At 41.7% G+C, this 22,637-nt stretch overlaps 1 pseudogene; it reads left to right on the top strand.

Moving 5' to 3' along the window:
* The first annotated feature begins 8,959 nt into the window (after positions 1–8,959).
* Positions 8,960–9,171, top strand: LOC112828032 (U2 spliceosomal RNA; annotated as a pseudogene).
* The last annotated feature ends 13,466 nt before the right edge of the window (positions 9,172–22,637 follow it).

Raw genomic sequence — 22,637 nt, forward strand, 5'->3', positions numbered from 1 at the left:
AGCTCCCAGAGCTCCTGCTGCAGCTGGGTTCTGTGGCCCACCTTTGAGAACCAGTGCTCTTACCTCACTACCTCGACACTTAAGATAATGCCATTTCTTGCAGTGCTCCATTCTACAGTTACGGCTGCGGAGGCCTGGACTCCACGGCCGTCCTGAATGCGGCCCGCCAGGTACTCCCACAGCTGCGGCCCACTGGCCCCAAGTCCCGGCGGCTCGTGGGTCAGCGACGACAGTTGCACTAGGTATAACACCTGGGAAAGGGCGGAGGCTTAGCTGTGGTAACAAGGAGACCCGAAAATATAGAAGCTTCGATAAGAAAGAGGTCTGCTTCGACCACGTCAACATTCTAGCGGATCCAGGATGACAGGGTGATTCTGAGTCATGTGGTCATTCAGAGACCTGCTTTCTTTCCCTTGTGTGGCCCGGCCATCCCCTAGGATGTTGTCCTTCTCTGTTTGGTCAAGGAGAGGTCCTTGCCATGTCCAAGAGATGACCAGAAGTTTGCTCATACCATCCACTTCTGCCTACCTACCACTGACCCAATACAGGAGGCTGGGCAATGCTCCCCTTGTCAGGCAGCCCTGTCTAGGGAGATGGAGGAGAGATTGGAGAGAAGGACAAGCAGGCTGCCCCAGAGGACTGCCCTATTCTCTAGTGACTTAAGAAAACAAAGGCTTAGAGCTCGCTCATGCTCTGCAACCATGCCCAGCACCTAGAGGCATGATCCAGGTTGATGCTGTCCTCACTTCTGGATCCAGGTTGAAGAAGTGCTACATTTTTCAAATTTTGCTTTTTTAACAATAATTTTTGTTATGATTTTATTTTTAAGCAATCTTGCCACTCAACATGGGTCTCAAACTCACAACCCGGAGATCAAGAGTCTCATGCTCCACACACTGAGCCAGCTAGGCGCCCCCCCAAAATAATATTTTGAAACATGCATAAAGAAAAATGCACAAATCAAAAAAAACTGTACTGGGGGCGCCTGGGTGGCTCAGACGGTAGAGCACTGAACTCTTCATTTTGGCTCAGGGTCGTGGGCTAGAGCAGAGCATAGGGCTCTGCGCTCACTGGGGAATCTGCTTGGGATTCTCTTTCTTTCTCTCCCCTGCTCCTCCCCCCACTTGCACTCTCTCACTCTCCCTCTCTAAAATAAATAAATAAATCTTAAAAAAAAAAAGTGCACTGGAAGCCCCCTCATGCTCCGTCAAGTTACCATCCCCCTGTCAAGAGTAACCACTGTCATGCCTAAAGCACAGATTAGTTTTTCCTGTGTTTGAACTTCATATACCAAGTGTTGCTGGAGATACGGAGAAGCCAGACCCTCATACACGGAATATCATACTGTATGGACTCTTCCATATCCAATGCCTTCACTTAACATTCTGTTTCTGAGATTTATCCAGTTATTGCATGTGGCAAACAAGCAATAGATGTTTATTGCATGGGTGTTGGGTTGGTTGGTTTGTTTGTTTTTGTACTGCTGGGTAATATTCCATCAGTGAATGTCTTGTTTATCCATTCTACCATTGATGGACATTGTATTCCAGTATTTGACTATTACTAATAGTGCTCCTATGCACATTTTAATGCATGCCTCTTGGTGGACATATATTGCATTTCTTTTGTATATTTACCTTGAATGGCATTGCTGGGTCGTAGGGACAGGGCAGGTGTATGATCAGTCTTGGTCCTCACTGCCAGAGATTTCTCCAAATGCTTGGACCACTTCACACACCCATGAGCAGTGTGTGGGAATTCTGGTTGCTCCACATCCCCACCAACACTTACAACTTCAAGCGGTGAGTCTGATGCAGTTGGACTTGGCTGGAAAGTACATAGACAGACCATCTTTCACTTTCAAAAGCCACAGGATGCTAGGAGAGACACACGTGCAATGTATGCCGAGTATGACACCTCATCCAGTGTTCTCATGCTCGGCACCAGGGAGCTCAAATTGGCAGCCCAACACACTTTACAGCCCAGGTATGAGATCTGGAGATTTCATATAAAAACATGGCTTTTTGCTTCTGGGATAAAAGTGGGAGATCCAGCAATACAAGGTCCGCGCTCCCTCATGACTGGAATTGCCTGCAGTTGAAAGCTGGTGGCTCCTGACCTAAAATTCCCACCTTTCCCTACACCTGCCATGATTGACCCATTTCATTCACTTACATTAGCTTCCCGACCATGGTATATAACTGAGTTTCAGCACATGCAGTGAACTCCCCAGCTTCCCTCCTAGCTCTGATCAAGGCATCCAACGACAGCAACCAGGGCATGCTGTACCTTTCAGAGGATATGAGGAATGTGTCAGAAATATCTTCTCTGCAGCTAAATATCTCACTACTACAGCTTTTACTTTGCACTAATAATGTTCTAGGGGTGCCTGGGTGGCTCAGTGAGTTAAGTGACTGACTCCTGGTTTTGGCTCAGGGTCCTGAGGTGGAGCCCTGTGTCAGGATCTGCGCTCAATGTGGAGTCTGCTTGTCTCTCTCCCTCTGCTTCTTCCCTTGCTCGCTCTCTCTCTCATAAATAAAGAATCTTAAAAAAAAAAGTTCTCTTCCTGCAAGCATATCTTAAATAGAATAAAAATTACTGGGAATAATGAAACTGTAAATTGTCTTTTTGATGGTGAATACTTCCGGTTTCAGGTGTCTTTTGCTGTGTAATCAATGATCCCAAAACTTAGTAGCTCAAGGGGCGCCTGGGTGGTACAGTCAGTTAAGTATCCGACTCTTGGTTTTGGCTCAGGGTCCTGATCTCAGGGTCGTGATCTCAAGGTCATGAGATCGAGCCCTGTGTCAGCCTCTGAGCAGAGCATGGAGTCTACTTGAGATTCTCTCTCTCTCTCCCTCTGCCTCTCCCGCTCATCCTCTCTCTCAAATAAATAAATAAATCTTAAAAAAAAAAACCCCAAACCAAAAAAACCTTAAAGGGTCACCTGGGTGGCTCAGTCGGTTAAGCATCTGCCTTCATCTCAGGTCATGATCCCAGGGTCCTGGGATCGAGTCCCACATGGGGCTCCCTGCTCGGCGGGGAGTCTGCTTCTCCCTCTGCCTTTCCCCTTGGCTTGTGCTCTCTCTCTCGCTCTCTCTCACTCTCTCTCTCAAATAAATAAATAAAAATTTTAAAATTAAAGAGGGGGGGGGAAATTCACCCCCCCCCCAAAAAAATAATAGCTCACAACAGCATTTCATTTGAACATGATTTCAGGGGTCAGTACTTGATCAGAGCACAGCGGGAACAGCTCATCTCTGTTCTGTGATATCTGGGACCTCAGCTGGAATAGTTCAAATAGCTGAGGTCTCACTGGAACCATCCAACTGGGGTTACATGTCTAGGCTTCAGTCCTTGCTGTTGGCTGGGTTCCTCTGTTCTCCCCTGCATGTCCTCTCCAGGAGGTTATTTTGGGCTCCTTTATAGCTTGGTAGTCTCAGGATAGTTGGACTCCTTACAGGGGGCTGGCTTCCCCTAGGGGGCAAAACAGAAGCTGACAGACCTTCTTAAAGCTTAGGTCTGAGATGGCATCATGGCTGCCGTGTTCTACTGGTCAAAGCAAGTCACAAGATCAGCCCAGATTCAAGAGGAGCTGCAGAAGTAGACCCTGCCCCTCAGTGGGGAAAAATGCCAAGAATTAGTGGCCATCTTTAATCTACTACACCTCCCTTACCTGCCTCTCTTTCTCTGCCCTCCATCAGTCCTCTCTGCCACTCTGCTTTCCACACACATGTATGGGAATTCCAGTCACCATGCTAGTTATAGGAGTACAGAGATAATACATGGGCCTTGACCTCAAGAAGCTTACAATCTAATGAGAGAAACCACAAACTGATAATTACGATGGAGTGAAAAATGCAATGATATGTGTACATATATGGTCTTTATTTTTTTAAATTTTATTTACTTAAGTAATCTCTACACTCAACATGGGCTTTGAACTCACAACCCTGAAATCAAGAGTTGTATGCTCTCCTGACTGAGCCAGCCAGGCACCCCCGTATATAATCTTTAAAAGAGAGGCCAGTATATTATTCATATTTGTAACCCAGCTAATTAAGGAGCTTGGACCAGAACCTCTATAAACACTGATTGAACCAAAGAATTAATGAATGTCATTAACACTTGAGCAACAAACAAGTTTATTTGATCACTTTCTATGAAGAGAAATAACTAGAGGGATGTCTTGAAAAGCTTAATGAAATTAACTGCCCAGTTATTAATTTGCCAATGGATAAAAATCTCAGGATTTAAAATTTTCTATTGTTTGGCATAAAATATTAATTTATGTGTGCAGAATTGTTGAAGCACCCCAGCACCCGGAAAATTCTCAGGAGGTACTGTTTGGAAAAGACCAGAGTGAGCATTCCAAGATAACTGGGACACACTGCGGGGGAAGCAAGTAGAAAGAAGGACCGACGCAGGCAGAAGGGTCCTGAAGAGCAAGTGGGATGGTCAAGGGTAATTTCGCTTAGCTCAGAGTTCTGCCTGCAAGCCTACAACTTAACTGGCACTTGTCACATTGGGGCTAACACTGCTTGAGAAAACAAACAAACGTTTGTTTGTTTAAGCTACTGCTTATTAGTTTTTTTTGGTCGGTCTTGGTCAAATGTCGAGTTTGTTTTTTGTTTTTAACTCAACATATACACAGAAAGTGGAGCCTTTGGGCGGGGAGGATAGAAACATGGCGGCTGCAAAGCTGTCTTGGAGTAGGTTCCCTCGCAGGAGAGCTGAAAATGGGGGTTCTTGTCTGGGTGCTTCATCGGGGGGTGCTCACAGGAAAACCTTGTAAGGAAGTAAGGAGAACAGGACCCGGCAGGTGGAAAAGCCAAACATGGATGTAGTTTCAGGTAAAGCTGGCCTCCGCTTGATCCCACAGGGAGCTCTGAAGTATAAATGGAAACACTGTGAATCTGTCTGCCTTGAGGCAAGGGAACTGGGTTTTTGCACCCCATTAAAGCCAGCCATTGGCTGGGACCACCCTGTGTTTGGGGCTGGGGGTTTAAAATCCATGCAGCAGCTCTAATGGCCCAAGGGCAAGTGCTGGATAAAGTCGCAGGTGTGAGCCCTTAGCAACAGCCCCTGCAGCAGCTATGGGATGGTAAAAGGGACCCCAGGGGATCCGAGCGAGGCACCAACAGCATCTGCTACAGAAGATGACTAATTCTTCCCGTGAATTATGACAAACCTTAAAATCTAATACATACACACCTATGAGAATGGCTAAAAGGTTACACACACGCTGACCAGAATGTTTCCCAAATGCTGGTGAAGACAGAGAACAACAGAAACTCTCTTACAGTGCTGGTTCAGTCACTTTGGGAAAACACTTGGCCCTACTTAAACAAAGAAACTGTGATCAAGCAATTCTCCTACAGATGTACCCAACAGAAGTGAGCACTTATGCCCATCAAAAGGCATGTAATCATGTCAACAATACAAAGGAATGTTGATGGATAGCAAAGGAATTATCCAAGTGAAAGAAGTCAGCCTCCAACAGTTACATACCATATAATTCCATCTATATGACATTCTCAAAAAGATAAAACTATAGTGATGGAGAATAGGTTGGTTGTTGTCAGGCACTAGGGATGAGGGGGAACAGGGAGTTATCTGGGATGATGGGACTGTATCTTGATTGTTAGGGAATGGTATAAATCTTTACACATGTTAAAATTTATAAAATGTCACTCTCCCCCCAAATAAATAAATAAATTGACTTTTTTTTAAAAAAGATACATAGAAGAGTGTTCATAGCACTTTATTTATGACAGCCTAAGCTGTCCCAGGTGTCCATTCAGGAGAATAGATATGTAAATCATGCTATGTTCACATGACAAAATACTACCAAGAGCTGAAAAAGAATAAACTACTGGTACATGCAATAGTGTGGATGGATCTCCCGTAATATTAACAGACACAAAAGAGAACACATTGTATGATCCCATTTATATAATGCTCACAAACAGGCAAAATCAATCTAGGATGACGTAGGTCAGGAACGTCCCTGGAAGGAGATACATGAGAGTAGTCTAGGGTACTAACACTATGTTCCCTCTTGACTGGGTGGTGGCTTCAGGAAATTTTTCACTTGTAAAAGATCATTAAGCTGTATAGTTAAGATTTGTACTTTTACTTGTATACATGCTTTTAATTGATTAAAAGGTTTAGATTTTAATCTGATTTGTCCATGTCTAGGTGGTGTTATACAAAGTGCTAAACTTCCCTATTGGCTGTTGGTCCTTCGAGGGCAGTCAACTTTTTTTTTTTAAGATTTTATTAATTTATTTGTCAGAGAGAGTACAAGCAGGGGGAGTGGGAGAGGGAGAAGCAGGCTCCCTGCTGAGCAAGGAGCCCGATGTGGGACTCAATCCCAGGACACTGGGATCATGACCTGAGCCGAAGGCAGACACTTAACCGACTGAGCCACCCAGGCATCCCTTTTGTTTTCTTTTTAAGTAAACTTTACACCCAACATGGGGCTTGAACTCATGACCCCAAGATCTAAGAGTTACATGATCTACCTGCTGAGCCAGCCAGACACTCCTGAGAGTGGGCTTCTTATCGCCACTTAACAAACATGGACAGGCATTGTGCTAGGCTCCAGGGACACAGCAGGGCGAAAATGCTGTTGATAGCAAAGGGGAGAATGCTGATATTTGGAATCCCCCAAATTCAAGATAACATTTTGCTCCTGCTTGGTGAAAACACAACTGGCATGAGAAAAACAAATGACCATTTTCCTCAAGAGGAAAAAGATTTTTTAAAAGTACCTATAATACCACAATGGGGGTGGGAGGGGATTAGACCATACTTACTGCAGACCACTTCTAAAGGAAAAACTTGCCATGGACTGTAATAAAGCATGGATCAGAATTCATACCAGAATGATCAGAGGAGCAGGGGGTTTGTGTGCCATTAACTTCTAGTAGAGCTTTCTGGAAACATATTGTTCTTTCTCTTTGTCCCCATGTTAGTTTGATTTATGCTTTCTTTGTCTTATGCCTTCATGTTCCTCATGGAAAGTTCCCAAATAAAAATGTAAGAAAAGTACTAACCCTCAATTCCTTTGTTTGAGGAGGTTATTTACATGTGTTAGGTTTGAATGATGTTCTGATATAATTTTTACATGTATTTTTGCCAAGCTCCCATATGCTTCCAAATACAGCCTATCCTTAAAATGCAAAAAATCATTCCAAACAGAAAGACCACAGGACAACTATATTTTAACTTTTTTAAAAAAGATTTTATTTATTTATTTGACAAAGAGAGAGGGACCACAAGTAGGCAGAGAGGCAGACAGAGGGAGAGGGAGAAGCAGGCTCCCCACTGAGCAGAGAGCCTGATACAGGGCTTGATCCCAGGTTAAGCAGACACTTAACCAACTGAGCCATCCAGGCGCCCGTTGACAACTATATTTTTAAATGGTTTAAAAAGCACAACATTGATGAAATCAATTACTATTAGAAAAGGATAGATGTTGCATGCATTTCCCTAATACTAATTCATTTGTTCCACAAAGATCTGTTCATCTTTTTAAATTTCGTTTGCTTTTACTCACCCTGTGGGAAGCACTATAATAAATGATACACTGTCAAAGACGAATAAGACCCAGCTTTTGCCTCCAGGAATTTAAAATGTGACAGCAGTGAAGAAATCTACAGGTGTGGCAAATTAAGTAGTAATAATAGTACAAGAATTATGCAAACTACACAGGAGTATATAAGAATTTTTTTAAGACACCTACAAGAACATCAAAAACAGAAGTGACACCAGTAGATATAAGATGATTAAAAGTGATTGCAATGGCTGTATTTTATTGCCTTTTTGGTTAAAAGGAGGGAAAATATTTGTATTTGCTTGCATATATTTACTCTGGAAAGATACATGAAAAACTAAGACATGGGTTATCGGGTCAGGAAGAGAACTGAGCAAATGGGAAGAAAAGCTTTCACTGAGGGTCCTCTTGGGAATCTTGTGAAATGAACAAATGTGTTTTAAAATCTACACAGAATTTGGGGGTTTTTTTGGTTTTTTAATTTTATTTTTATCATTATTATTTTTTACACAGTATTTGTTTTAATCAGTTATAGTAGGACACACAGACGTGGAAATGACTTTCACAGAGGAAGAAATTTGCACTCGTAGTCCCCTAGAAACGGGAAGTACAGCACGCAGGGGAAGCACTCAGGGAAGCATCGGAGTTGGTCAAGAGGCAGAGGGAGACAAGAGGAAAAGGTGGGCAAGCATCTTTACTGTGGTTTCTAAGGAATGGGTGAGGTAGGGTGAGCAGGCTTGATATTGGCTAGTTTGATCATTTCAGTGGGCTCTGGGGCATAGGGGCTGTCCTTACTTTCCTGTTATCTGGCTGTAGTGTAAAAGCCTGACAAAGAGGTGGTTGGGGTATGGACTCCGGATTGGTGGTTTGCATGTGAAAGGCGCACTTGCTGGTAACTCCTTCACTATCTCTAGGAATGGCTAGCCCTGGGTTCAGCAAGATGTCACATCATCGGGAAATATAGGTAAAAAATATGTTTCCCACAATATGTGAAATGATTAAATATTAATGTGAATGTATTTGCTCCTTCTTGTGAGAGCTTCCGATATACAGCTCCACCTTCTCTGATACCCAAGATGGCCCCCAGTCTTCAATATTACATGGTGGTGCATGGTCACGGCTGATTGGTCCAGAGTAAGCGCAAGATGGACCAGTGAGATTCCTTCTTCTGAAATCTGATACTTCAAACATAGAGAGGCAGGCAAAAAAAATTCTGGAGCTGAGTTTTTTCAAGGACGGTAACAATTATTTTCCATACCTGACTGCCAATATGATAGCCACTAGCCACATGTGCCTATTAAGTACCTAAAATATACTGTAAGTGCATCAGATTTTGAAGACGTAGTACAAAAACAAAATGCAAAATATCGCATTAATACATTTTTATATTATTACATGTTCATCGCTTCTCGGCCTTTTGGCTAAGATCAAGTGTAATATATTACTACATGTTCAAAGGATGATATTTTGGATATATTGGGTCAAATAAAATATACAAAAATTAATTTCATCTGTTTTTTTTAAATACATATAACACTAGAAAATGGAAAATGACATCTGTGTCTCATGATCTATCTCCTGGACAGCACTACTCTGGATAAAGAGAAATCTGTGAACGTTCAGTGAAATTTTTCTTTTTATTTATCCAGTGAAAAATTTCTTTCATCTTTCCTTTCCCTGTCTTGGTCATTCAACTCTTCAATTATTTGAAGAACTCATATGCTTCATATATGTATGTGTATAAACTAGCTGGAGTTCATTTCTATTTCTTGCCACAAAATTAAATCATATGATGTTGTGAGTGTTCAGAAAAGGATTAACCCAATCAAAGAGGGGTGACCATAAATTAAACCAAGCAAACCCTATTAGGACACAGAGAATAGAAGTGACAACATGCAGACAAGAGATGTCAGCACAGTTTTGAAAGACGGAAAGTTGATGGAGAAGCAAGAAACATCAGAACACTGGAAAACACCACAAATTAGAAGTATAAGAGATTGCTGAAGGCAGTGGTGTACTAGTTATCTACTACTGAGTAACAAATTATCCCTAAAGCTCAGTGGCTTAAAACAAATAGAATAATTTATTATTGGTCATGGTTTCCATGGGTCAGGAATTCACAAAGCACACTGTGAAGACAGCTGGTCTGTGCTCTAGTGTCTGGGACTCAGTCAAAAGACTCAAAGGTGGGTGCTGGAGTCACCTGAGAGTTCATTCACAGGCAGTTAATGCTGGCTGTTGGCTGGGACCTGAGCTAGTTGGGCAGAACCCACAAGTGGCCTCTCCGTGTGGCCTGGGCTTCTTCAATCTGGGTTCCACGGCAAGCATCCCATGAAAGAAGAAAAGTCCAGGAAAAAGTCCAAGCCACAGAGCATTACTTTTGCTGCATTCTGTTGTTGGTCAAGGCAGTTACAAAGATCCATCTAGATTCAAGAGTAGGGAACATAGACCCCCACCTCTCAATGGAGGTGTGTCAATATTGGTTTGTAAAAAGTACTTATGGAGTGGGATATATATTGGTGTGGCCATTTGGGGAAACATAATTTACCATAAGAATAAGAGATGGGACATATTACATGGATATCTATATAAGGAAGATGCAGTTAGAATCATAAGGCCTCTCCCATGTCCCATGCTATCCACCATCTTGCTTTGCCCAGCCCCAGGAATGAAGAACCTGAACCACTCGGGGACACCAGGCACAGATGAGGCCTTACTGAAAACAGCAGAATTGAACAAAAGTCTACCTACTAATGGGGGATTTCTGGCATCTTTCTCCTGCTGGACTCCTAGGATGTTGACTGCCAGACCTATTATCTCCCAGTCAGGACATTAGAAGATTCTTTTTTGGAGAAATTCTCAACATAAGAGAAAAGACCTGTAGATATAAACATTCAGGTTCCCCAATGAAATGAAGAATGAGATACCTTAAAAAAAAATGAGTCCTTGTAATTGAAAAAAAAATGATGAAACAGAATCAACATTTCTTCTTTCTGATGTGAAATATCCCAAATCAATAAGGAGACCAAGAAACAGAAATACACACTCATTGTCAGGAAAGTTTAGACTGCTCTGAAACCTTAAGCCAAAAGATGGGGTTAGAACAAAGTGCAGGAAAGATATGGAGAAAGGATATTTGCAACTGCAGAGATAGAAAATAATCAGCCTAGAACACTTTTCCAAAATAAGTGTTGCACCCTGAGACTCTCAAACCAACAACCTCCTGTCGCAACAGCAGGAAAGAGTTCTGTAGGCTGTTGGTGGCATCGTCCCTGGACCCTTCAGGTAGAAGTCTTGAGACACACTCCTCAGGCCTTTTATTCCCATCATTGGCATCAAGAGGGAACCTAGCGTCCTCAGCTCTCCTTTCCTCCAGGGACGAGGATCAGGAGAGATCCCCAGACCCCCATTCCTATCTATGCCCAACACTCATCCTTGCTTTACAACGTGCCTTGTACATCATTATGCCATTTACTCCTGTTGGAGAAGCGCTGGAGGCGCAGCTTCCCCTCATCACCTGCACTCCCGTCCCAGAAAAGCTCTGCACATTCTTTGTTCTGTCCTTTTTCCCACCACTGCCTACTCATTAAACCTCTCTTCTACTGCGCAACAAAATCCCCTGTATCCTTAACTTCTCCCAACAGTTCCCCGCTTCCTGCTCTAGCGGAAGTCTGACTTTCCCCTGAGGACATTTTATCCCTTTTGTCCCTCTCAAGGGCGGCTGTTTTTTTCTTCCACACTGGGCAAGAGGTGAGGTAGTGTCCTCTCCTTGCTCCTCCTTGCTGCTTCCAGATCATTCTTCCTCTTTCCTCTGCAAATCTCAGCTTTAAATATCCTCTATCACCTTGTATCACCCACTACACCACTATGGCTATACCTATTTCCCTGGGGATATCCCCCACCCCTTATTTCTTGGCAATCTCAGCCCTTGGCTCAAAATCACTCTGTCTATAACTTTCAATTCTGGGTGACTTCAATATACCTGTAGGTGACTTTCCAACCTCTGGCCTTTCAGTTTCCTGAACTTCTTCTACAACTTTGGCCTTCATCTTAACTCAGCCACTCATTTCCATGGTCACACAGTAGGCCAGCGCTACTTAGTGTGGGCCATGGGCAAGTGCTAGTGGACAAACTCTTGTTACTAGTCCTCACGAGGTAAGCACAGAAATTCTAGAGGAAGCATTTAGATACTTTCATAGCAATCTGACATTGCTGTGACATCCAACCATGTGATCAGTGCTTTTTGGGTCAGTGTATTTTTTAAAATGTCTTAAAAAAGAAAAAACTCCATTTGTTCCAGGTGTGTGTGTGTGTGTGTGTGTGTGTGTGTGTGTGTGTGTGTGTGTGTGTGTGTAGGGGGGGTTGTGATGGATTGCATGAGGGAGAAAAAAGAAAAACACATGCTCTATCACTGCAGCCGGCTAGCTGGCTTGAGATGCCCTGCCTAGACCTTGTCACTACCAATAACTACTTCTGTGACATAATCTCACTCTTTTTAAAAAATATTTTATTTATGTATTTGAGAGAGAGAGAGAGAGAGAGCAGGAGGAGGAGGGGCAGAGGGAGAGGGAGTGAGAGTCCCAAGCAGACATCCAGTTGAGCAGGGAGCCGGCTGCAGGGCTCGATCCTAGGACCCTGAGATCATGACCTGAGCTGAAGTCAGATGCCTAACTGACTGAGCCAGCCGGGTGCCCATTTGTTTGTATCTTTTTAAGTGTGATGACATAATCTCTCTTCTCATGCCTTCCACTTCTGACTTCCATCCCTTAAGGTATCTCCAACAATCGTTTGACCCACCAGAACCCCTAATCCATTAATCTGGTCACTTGTTCACTATCCCTCTTGCCTTTTGTTCCATCCCCACCCAGCTTACTTTTTCCATGACCAGTAATTATCATCACACCCTCCCCTTGCTTATCCCTCTTTCACTTCAGCATACTCACTTGGCAAAACCTCAAGACTGATTAAATCCACCTCTCCACTTGTTCTGGCTTCATGCCCGTGGAGCTGAACAAGCTGGGGAAAAACACTTTCTTTTTTTTTTTTTTTTTTGAAAAACACTTTCAATGCACATCAACAGCTTCAGCTGGATCCCTGATACTGCCCAGGATTCATATTATACTTCCCTTGTCCATTCACTCCCCTATTCTCCTAGATGGCTATTGCACAGATTCTCCTTTGTCCTCAAACAGCTGTCACCTCCTTCTCTGTCTTTACTCTCAACTGTTGGCCTTGCTTCCTATTGCAAGGATCTTAGAATCTTAGCATGTAGCTTCTACATCTCCCACTGCCCCATCTCCCCACCTTTACCATTGGCACCCGCATACTCTGTCACCATAGATGTTGCAATCATTATTCATGCTCTTATCTAAAGCCAATCCCTCCCCTTGAACATTAGATCCCATCTTCTCTTGTTCATTCAAAGAAATCACTCCAGTGATTCCCCTTCTTTCCCCACACCATCAATGTTTCCCTTTCTACTGGATCATTCTCATCTGGACACAAGTATGCTGTTGTTGCTCACATCTTAAAAAATAACACAAAACAAAAAAATTATCTTAATTTTACTTTAATGATCATCTAACACTCTATGTCTTTACTTTGCAGCCAAACTCTTCCTAAGGGTTGTCTGTGTTACTATCTTTAGTTTTTTTCTGCATTCTCTCTTAAATCCTCTCCACTCTGGCTTTCATGTTCACAGAGAAAACCCCTGAAGCAGTTCTTTTCATGATCACCAGTAACCTTCACATGGAGAAATCCAGTCTTGGTCCTCCTCTTCCTTAAACCATTAGCATTTGACACAGCTGATCACTCTTCTACTTCACCGGATCTTAGGACATCTGGTCTCTTGGTTTTCTTTCTACTCACTGGCCATTCTCTCTCAGTCACTTTTGCTGGTTCTTCACCTTCAACTACCTCAGGCTAGAGTGTCCAAAGACCCTTTCCCTGGTCTCCTCTATTTACATTTATTCCCTTGGTGATGTCATCCAATCATATAACCTCAAATTCCAGATATATAAAAACCCCAAATTTATATATCCATATAGACTTCAATTTCAAATTCTAGACTTTGTGTATTCAAATGCTTACTCAACATCTCTGTTTAGATGCTAGTACACACCTCACACTTATGCACAAACTGAACCTTTGATCTTTGCCCACAAGGTCCTGTATCCACAGCCTTTCCCATGGTGAGCTCATTCTTCCAATTGCTCAAACCAAAAACTCTGGAGTCATCCTGGATGGTCTCCTTCTCTTCAACCCAACACCCAACCCATCAGCAAATCTGGTTGATTCCATCTTCAAAGCACATCTAGAATTTACCTACTTCTCATCATCCCCACTGTTTCCATCCAGGAGCAAGCCACCACCATTTCTTGTCAGGATTATCAAAACAGACTAATGACTCGTCTTTTGCTTCTATCCTTACCCTCTACCGTCTGTTATCTACCCAGCTGCCAGAGTGATGCTTTTCAGTAGTAAATCTGATTGTGCCGATTCTCTTCTGAGAACCCTGCAATGGCACCATATAGCCAAAATCCTTCCTGTGTTGTACAGGACACTAAATGATTTGGCCCCACCATTACCTTTCTGATCCCTTCTCTTATCATTCTCAACCCTGACCATTCCACTCTAGCCCACAGTGCCCTTGTTGTTATGCTGCAAACATGTTAGGCATGGCCCCTCTTCAGAGCCTCTGGACCTGCTATTCCCTCTGTCTGGAACACTCTTCTCCCAGAGGCCCACACAATTCCTGTCAGCTTCTGCCCTTCTTTGCTCAATATCACATTGTCAGTGGAGGCCAACACTGATCATCATATTTGTAATTGTAATCAGACTTCTCCTCACTGGCACTCCTAGTCTTCCCACACTGCTCGGCTTTGCTTATCACTTTCCAACATACAATTCAAGCTCTCAATGTATATTTGCATCATCTGTTTTCTCCACAAGAATTCCTTAAGGTTAGATATTTATCAGATTTGTTTATATACATATATCCCAAGTACCTAAAACAGTACCTGACAATTAGTAGTCACCAAATAAATATTTGTTGAATGAATTTAGACTCATAGGTACAGGAAACAAATTGATGACAGGAGGGTGGGTGGGCAACAAAATAGGTGAAAGGGATTAAGAGGGACAGACTTTTAGTTATAAAATAAATGTCATGGAGATATAACGTACAGCATAGGAAATATAGTCAATAATATTGTAATAACTTTGTAAGGTGACAGATGGAAACTAGACTTATCATGGGGATCATTTCATAGTGTATAAAAATATCAGTATACATCTGAAAAAGGATATTGTATGTCAATTATACTTCAATAAAAAATATTTGCTGAGGGGCGCCTGGGTGGCTCAGTCATCGGGTGTCTGCCTTCGGCTCAGGTCATGATCCCGGGATCCCGGGATCGAGCCCCGCATCGGGCTCCCTGCTCTGCAGGAAACTTGCTTCTCCTTCTCCCCCTCTCCCTGCTTATGTTCCCTCTCTCGCTGTGTGTCTCTCTGTCAAATAAATAAATAAAATCTTTAAAAAAATATATTTGTTGAATGAAGGAGTGAATGAATGAAGAGTGAAGACAAGGCTGAGTAAGAAGTCACAAGAGGATTCTTATTTGCAGACTCAATCTATCAGTGAGGCTGGGGAGGATGAGGGGATGAAGAGATATTCCTGATTGTGAGCAGAATTGGTTTTGGTTGGTTGAGGAGAGGTAAAGACTAAAACAATTCACTAACCATGAACCTTAGGTCGTGAGTAGAATTCTTTTTTCCCCCATGAGTAGAATTCTTGATGTCTTATCTTATGTCCTGACCCTTCTTCCATACATTTCTCCTGCAAATAGCACCAGAGAGAACTCACTTCCTTCAAAGATTAAATGATGATAATAATAATTATAGAAGAAGAAGAAGAAATGTTAAAGGATATATACAGATACCCACAAGAAAACAAAGGAGAGGGGTGCCTGGGTGGCTCAGTCGGTTGAGCATCTGACTCTTGCTTTCAGGTCAAGTCATGATCTCATGGGTTGTAAGATTGAGCCCTATGGCAGGCTCCTCAGCGGGAAGTCTGCTTGAAAGTTTCTCTGCCTCTGCCCCTCCCCCTGCTCATGCTTGTGCTCTGTCTCTCTCTCTCTCAAAATAAATAAATAAATCTTAAAAAAAAAAGGAGAAAAATAACAGAAAAAAATGGTAGATGAAGAACTCTCGCCAGAAAAATGTCACCTAGGAGTAGACAAAAATTTGACCATACATATTGCCATGACTTACAACACTCAACAAAGGAAGCTCAAGAACACAAATTAGAGCTCCACAAGATTAAATAAGCTATAATGAGACAACAAAAGGAAACGAAGCGAGTGACATGGGTAAAATGGTGGACTAGAAAGCCCTACCTCAGGAATTTCGCTTCTTACTCAGGAACTCATTTACCCACAGAAACATTGAGAAAACAACAAAAAGCTGTCTGAATAAACATGGTAGGAGCTCTAGAAACCAACAAAAGGTTTTCAGCAACCAAGCAAACACTCAATCAAGAAAAAACCACTTTCTCAATGGTGAGAAAGTTTTGTGGTAAAGGTAAGTACATGACTAAACATAAAATCCATATCATATGATAATATTTCATATTTTATTATATTAAACTTCAACATTTTACACTTTTATAATTGCAATACTGTTGTTTTTTTTAAAGATTTTATTTATTTGACAGAGAGAGACACAGTGAGAAAGGGAACACAAGCAAGGGGAGTTGGAGAGGGAGAGGGAGAAGCAGGCTTCCCACCGAGCAGGGAGCCCGATGCGGGGCTCGATCCCAGGACCCCAGGATCATGACCTGAGCTGAAGGCAGATGCTTAATAACTGAGCCACCCAGGCACCCCTATTGCAATACTGTTTGTAATTCCACTTTTTAGTTGCTGCAGGATTTAAAAGACAAATGCACAAAAATAATTATGTTAGTATGTACAAAACTACATAAATATGTAGTTTGTGACATCAAGACATAAGAACATAAAGAAGAGGGATAGAGTTTTTAGGAGTAGAATTTTTGTGCGTAATTGAGTTAAGTGGTATCAATTCAAATTAGACAGTAATAACTGTAAGAATTTATATGTAATCCCCAGGGTACCACAAAAAAAATCTAGAGAATATACATCAAAGTAAATGAGAAGGATATAAAAGTATGTCATTGCCAAAAAATCAGCTAAACACAAAAGAAGGTAGTAATGGAAGAAATGAAGGACAAAAAAGTTACAAGACCTACAGAAAATGAATAGCAAAATGGCAGAAGTAAGTCCTTCTTTATCAGTAATTACTTTACTTTTTTAAAAGATTTTATTTGGGGGCGCCTGGGTGGCTCAGTTGGTTGGGCGATTGCCTTCGGCTCAGGTCGTGATCCTGGAGTCCCGGGATCGAGTCCCACGTCGGGCTCCCTGCTCAGCGGGGAGTCTGCTTCTCCCTCTGACCCCCCCCATGCGCTCATTCTCTCTCATTCTCTCTCAAATAAATAAATAAATAAAATCTAAAAAAAAGATTTTATTTTTATTTTTATTTATTTTTTAAAAGATTTTATTTATTTATTTTGAGGGAGAGAATGAGAGAGAGAGAGAGCACATGAGAGGGGGGAGGGTCGGAGGGAGAAGCAGACTCCCCACCGCGCAGGGAGCCCGATGCGGGACTCGATCCCGGGACTCCAGGATCATGACCTGAGCCAAAGGCAGTCGCTTAACCAACTGAGCCACCCAGGCGTCCCAAAAGATTTTATTTTTAAGTAATCCCCACACCCAACATGAGGCTCGAGCTTACAACGCCAAGATCAAAAGTCACATGTTCTACCGACTAAGCCAGACAGGTGTCCCCTATCAGTAATTACTTTAAATGAAACAGATTAAACTCTTCAATCAAAAGGCATAGATTGGCAGAATGAATTAAAAAACATGATCAAACTATATGCTGTCTACAACAGACTCACTTTAGATTTAAAGATGCAGAATAATTTGAAAGTGAAATAACGGGAAAAAACATTCCATGCAAACAGCAACCAAAAGAGAGCAGAGGTGCCTACATTAATATCAAACAAGACAGATTTTAAGTAAAAAACTGTTATAAGAGATAAAGAAGCATAAAATATATTGATAAAAAGGTCAGTTCACCAAGAAGATGTAACAGTTATAAACATATGTACAACAAACCTTAGAACATCAAAATATAAGAAGGCAACATTGGCAGAATTGCAGGGAGAAATAGACATTTCTATAATAATAGTAGAAGACTTCCACATACTACTTCCAACAATGATAGACAATCAATAAGGAACTAGAGGACTTTAACAACACCATTAACCAGACATATACAGAACACTCCTCCCAACAGCAGTGTATACATTTTTCTCAACTGATTTCCTGAACATTTTCCAGAAAGACCATATGTTAGGCTAAAAAACAAGTCTTAATGAATTTTAAAGGATTAAAATCAAATTATATTTCTGATCGTGATGGAATGAAGCAAGAAATCAATGACAGAAGGAAAACTGGAAAAGTCACAAATACGTGTAAATTAATCAGCATGCTTTTACACTAAATTCCACACCAGAAACTAATATCACATTGTATGTTAATTAACTGGAATTTAAATAAAAACTTGAAAAAAGAAAAAATAAACAGCATGCTTTTATTTTTTTTAAAGATTTTATTTATTTATTTGAGAGAAACAGAGAGCGCATGAGCAGAGGGGAGGGGCAGGAGAGGAGGGAGAAGCAGACTCCCTGCCCCCCAGGGAGCCTGATGCAGGGCTCCATCCCAGGACCCTGAGATCATGACCTGAGCCAAAGGCAGATGCTTAACTGACTGAACCACCCAAGCACCCAACAGCATGCTTTTAAATAAAAAATGGGTCAAAGGAGAAATCACAAGGGAAATTAGAAAATACCTTGAGACAAATGAAAACAAAGACACAACATACCAAAATGTATGGGATTCAGTGAAAACAGTGCTAAGAGGGAAATTTATAGCAGTAAATGCATACATTGAAAAAGAAGACATATCTCAGATCAATAACCTAACCTTACACTGAAAAGGAGAGCAAACCAAACCCAAATCCAGCAGAAAGAAAGAAATAATAGAGATTAAAGCAGAGATAGAAATGAAATAGAGGATAGAAAAAACAATAGAAAAAAAGCAACAGAAAAAAATCAATAAAACTAAAAGTTAATTCTTCAAAAAGATCAATGAAATAAGCTTTTTTTTATTTTTTAAAAGATTTTATTTTAAGTAATCTCCATACCCAACGTGGGGCTTGCACTTACAACCCTGGGATAAGAATTGCTTGCTCCACCAACTGAGCCAGGCAGGTGGCCCTAGACAAACTTTAAGTTCAATTGACTGGGGAAAAAAAGATATAAAAGACTCAAATCATCAAAATCAGAAATGAAAGTGTGGACATTATTATAAATTTTGTGGAAATAAAAATATGAAAGTTTATATGCCAATGGACAGGATAACCTAGATGAAATGGACAAATTTCTAGAAACAATCTAACAAAACTAAATCATGAAGAAATAGAAAATCCAAATATACCTACATTGTTGAGATTGAATAAGTAACCAAAAACCTCCCAACAAAGTAATGTTCTGGGTCAGATGACTTCACTGGTGAATCCTACCAGCTATTTAAAGAATGAACACCAATCCTTCCCCAATTCTTTAAAAAACTGAAGAAGAGGGAATACTATGCTATGAGACCCTGGTACGAAAAACAGACAAATATGCTATAAGAAAAGAAATTTACACACCAATATCCCTGATGAATTTTGATGGGAAAATTCCCAATAAAATACTAGCAAACTGAGTACAAACGATAACTGGCCCTGCAAATAAAAATTTGGATTTGTTAAAAAAAATACCAGCAAACCAAATTCAGCAGCATATTAAAAAAGATTATCTGTCTTGACCAAGTAAGATTTATTCCTGGAATGCAAGCCTGGGTCAACATACAAAAATCAATCAGTGTAATACATCACATTAACAGAATGAAAGAGAAACCCACATAATCATCTTGGCTGATAAAAAGCATTTGACAAAATTCAACACCTAACTTTTTAAGAAAAAAAACTCCCCACACTTAATAAACTAGGAATGGAAGGATGCTTCTTCAATATGATAAAGGCCATATATGAAAAACCAATAGCTAACATCATCCCCAATGGTGAAAGCCTGAAAGTTTTTCCCCTAAGATCCAGGACAAGGCAAGGATGCCCATTTTTACCACTTCTGCACAACATAGTACTGAAGTCCTAGCCGGGGCAACCAGGCAAGAAAAAGAAAAGGCACCTACATTGGAAAGGAAGAAGTGAAATTATCTCTATTTACAGGTAATACACTTTTATATGCAGACACCCCTGAAGAGTCTATACACAATAAAACAGAGCTAATAAATACAGTAAAGTTGTGGGATGCAAGATCAATGTACACAAATCACCTGTGTTTTTTTAAGGATTTTATTTATTTATTTATTTGTCAGAGAGAGAGAGAGCACAGCAGGGGGAGTGGCAGGCAGAGGGAGAAGTAGGCTCCCCACTGAGCAGGGAACCCCACGTGGGACTCGATCCCAGTACCCTGGGATCATGACCTGAGCTGAAGGCAGACGCTTAATGACTGAGCCAGCCAGGCACCCCTCACCTGCAATTTTTTAAAGATTTATTTATTTTAAAGAGAGAGAGAAAGAAAGAGCACAAGGGAGGGAGAGGGGCAGAGGGAGAGGAAGGCACAGAATCTCAATCAGACTCCCCACTGAGCATGGACCCCCCCCCCCGCGGGGCTTGCTCTCAGGACCCCAAGATCATGACCTGAGCCGAAATCGAGAGTCAGGCGCTTAACAGACTGAGTCACGTCAGCACCCCCAGCTGCATTTCTATACATGAACAATGAACAGTCCATGAAAGGAATTAAGAAAACAATTCTGTTTAAAACAACATCAAAAATAATTAAATACTTAGGAATGAATTTAACAAAGGAGGAGAAAGACTTGTACGCTGGAAACTCAAAATACTACCCCCCAAATTAAAGAAAGATATAAATAAATGGAAAAACATTTCCTGATGAATTGAAAGACTTAGCACTGGACAATATTCCCCTAAGTGATCTACAGACCCTGTGCAATCCCTATCAAAATCCAAGTGGTATTCCTTGCAGAACTAGAAACACCAATCTTAACATTCATATGCAATCTCAAGTGACCCCAAATTGCCAAAGCAATCTTGAAAAATATCAAAGTTGGAGGACTCAGATTTGATTTCAAAACTTATTATAAACCTGCAGTAATCAAAATAGTGTTGTTCTGCCTGGCATAAGGACAGACATACAGACCAATGGGATAGAACAGAGAGCCCAGAAGTAACCCCTCACGTATATGGCCAATAATTTTTAACAAGGGTGTCAAGTTCACACCAAATGATGCTGGAGTATCTTGTAGTGCCAGAGAGTAAGCAAGTATGAGAAAAAAAAAAAAGACCCGTTGGTGGGGATGTGTCAAAGGGTACAGGAGCCTGCTGAAAGAGCTCCCAGTGGCCAAAACGGCCACAATTTGAGCCACAAGATAAAGAAATGCTGTGTTATAAACCAAAGTATAAAATAAGTACGTGTAAGTCCACACTGATATAAATGATTGAATACATTACTAAATGGAAGAGAAGAGACAAATCTCCTACACAGAATTCCAAGTAAATTAAATAGATCCTCCACTGAATTCACAGCGATCAATTTCAGTGCCAGAGGAAAAACAGTGTTGGACTTACTGAAATGAAGTCTATTGATTCCAACACATCACCTTCCTCCGGGATTTTCAAGGGCAGTTTCAACTGTGATTTTTGCTTTACATGCTGAGGGCTGACTTCAGATTTAAACCTGGAGATGATGGGGCCCTGTTAAATTCCCTGCCTGTTAAAGCCCACTACAGGGCCATACACGAGGCAGAGCTCCATGTTTGCTTTTTAAGAAGTCTTAAGGGTGCTTTACAGGCTACCATGTGATGTGATGTTTCCGCACTCATTTGGTGTTGAGATTGGAACATTTACGAAAAGGTCAGATGCTGGTGCCAATGCAGCTGACACCCTCCACCTTCTTCCTAAACAAATCGGCCCCCTCGCTGCCTCCTCTTTCTATCAGAGACCTGCCCCGTATAGCCTTCTCATCCACTGCCTTAGGCGCCCGCCCTCACCCGCTACATTCGCGCCCACCATCTATTCCACTTTAAACCTATGCCTTCCTATTAATATCTCCTACTAGAGTACTGATGATTAATATTCCCTAAAACAGAAGTGACTTGGAAACCCAGCTTTCCCATAATAGCTGCAAAGACCTGGCCCCGATTCAAGCCCACAAAACACAAGCCAAATTACACACTGGGTGGTGAAGGCATTTTTTTTTTTTTTTTCAAATCCTGCCCTTGTATGAGTTAAAGTGGAAGAAGTATTGTGTGACCACATTGTTCAAACATAGGGAGATGATTGTACTCCTCCGATTTGGTTTTCATTTCTTGGTTCTTCCCCAAGCCCCTGATTTCCACCTGTACTTCTTTTTGATATTTCCTTTTCCTTAGAAAAGGCTGGAGGGGAGGGCAGAGGGCAGTATGGGACTTCATCCCCTAGGAGTGCAGAGCCATAGAGGTTTTTAAGAAGGTCAGATTTCTATTTTTGTCTTAGAAATTAAGCTCAGGCTGATGGCAGAGGTGGTGTCTCCCAGTGCTTTTACATAGGAAGAATGATCATGCAAGCAATCAATTTCAAAGGGACTTCAAGGGTTGAAAACAACTCAGCAAGGGTGGGGTATCCTCAAAGCCCACAGGCGTCCAGCACACCTGAGTTTGAGCAGATATGCTTCTGAGGCTTCCTGTTTCAATGTCACCACTGGCCCCGTTTCCAATGCCCAACAGAACCGACACTGAAGGGACAGGAGTTGTGAATGGAGCACTATTGTCCCTCTATGGGGAGAGCAGTGGTTATTCTTGGCACATCTAGGTCAGTCCAAAGTTGAGAGGGGTGGGAGCTCATATGATCTCAGGATACCAGGACACTAGGAGAAAGG

This window comes from Callorhinus ursinus, unplaced genomic scaffold (genome assembly GCF_003265705.2).
Source record: "Callorhinus ursinus isolate GAN/ISIS: 27379988/994484 unplaced genomic scaffold, GSC_fseal_2.0 scaffold29, whole genome shotgun sequence".
Taxonomy (NCBI): domain Eukaryota; kingdom Metazoa; phylum Chordata; class Mammalia; order Carnivora; family Otariidae; genus Callorhinus; species Callorhinus ursinus.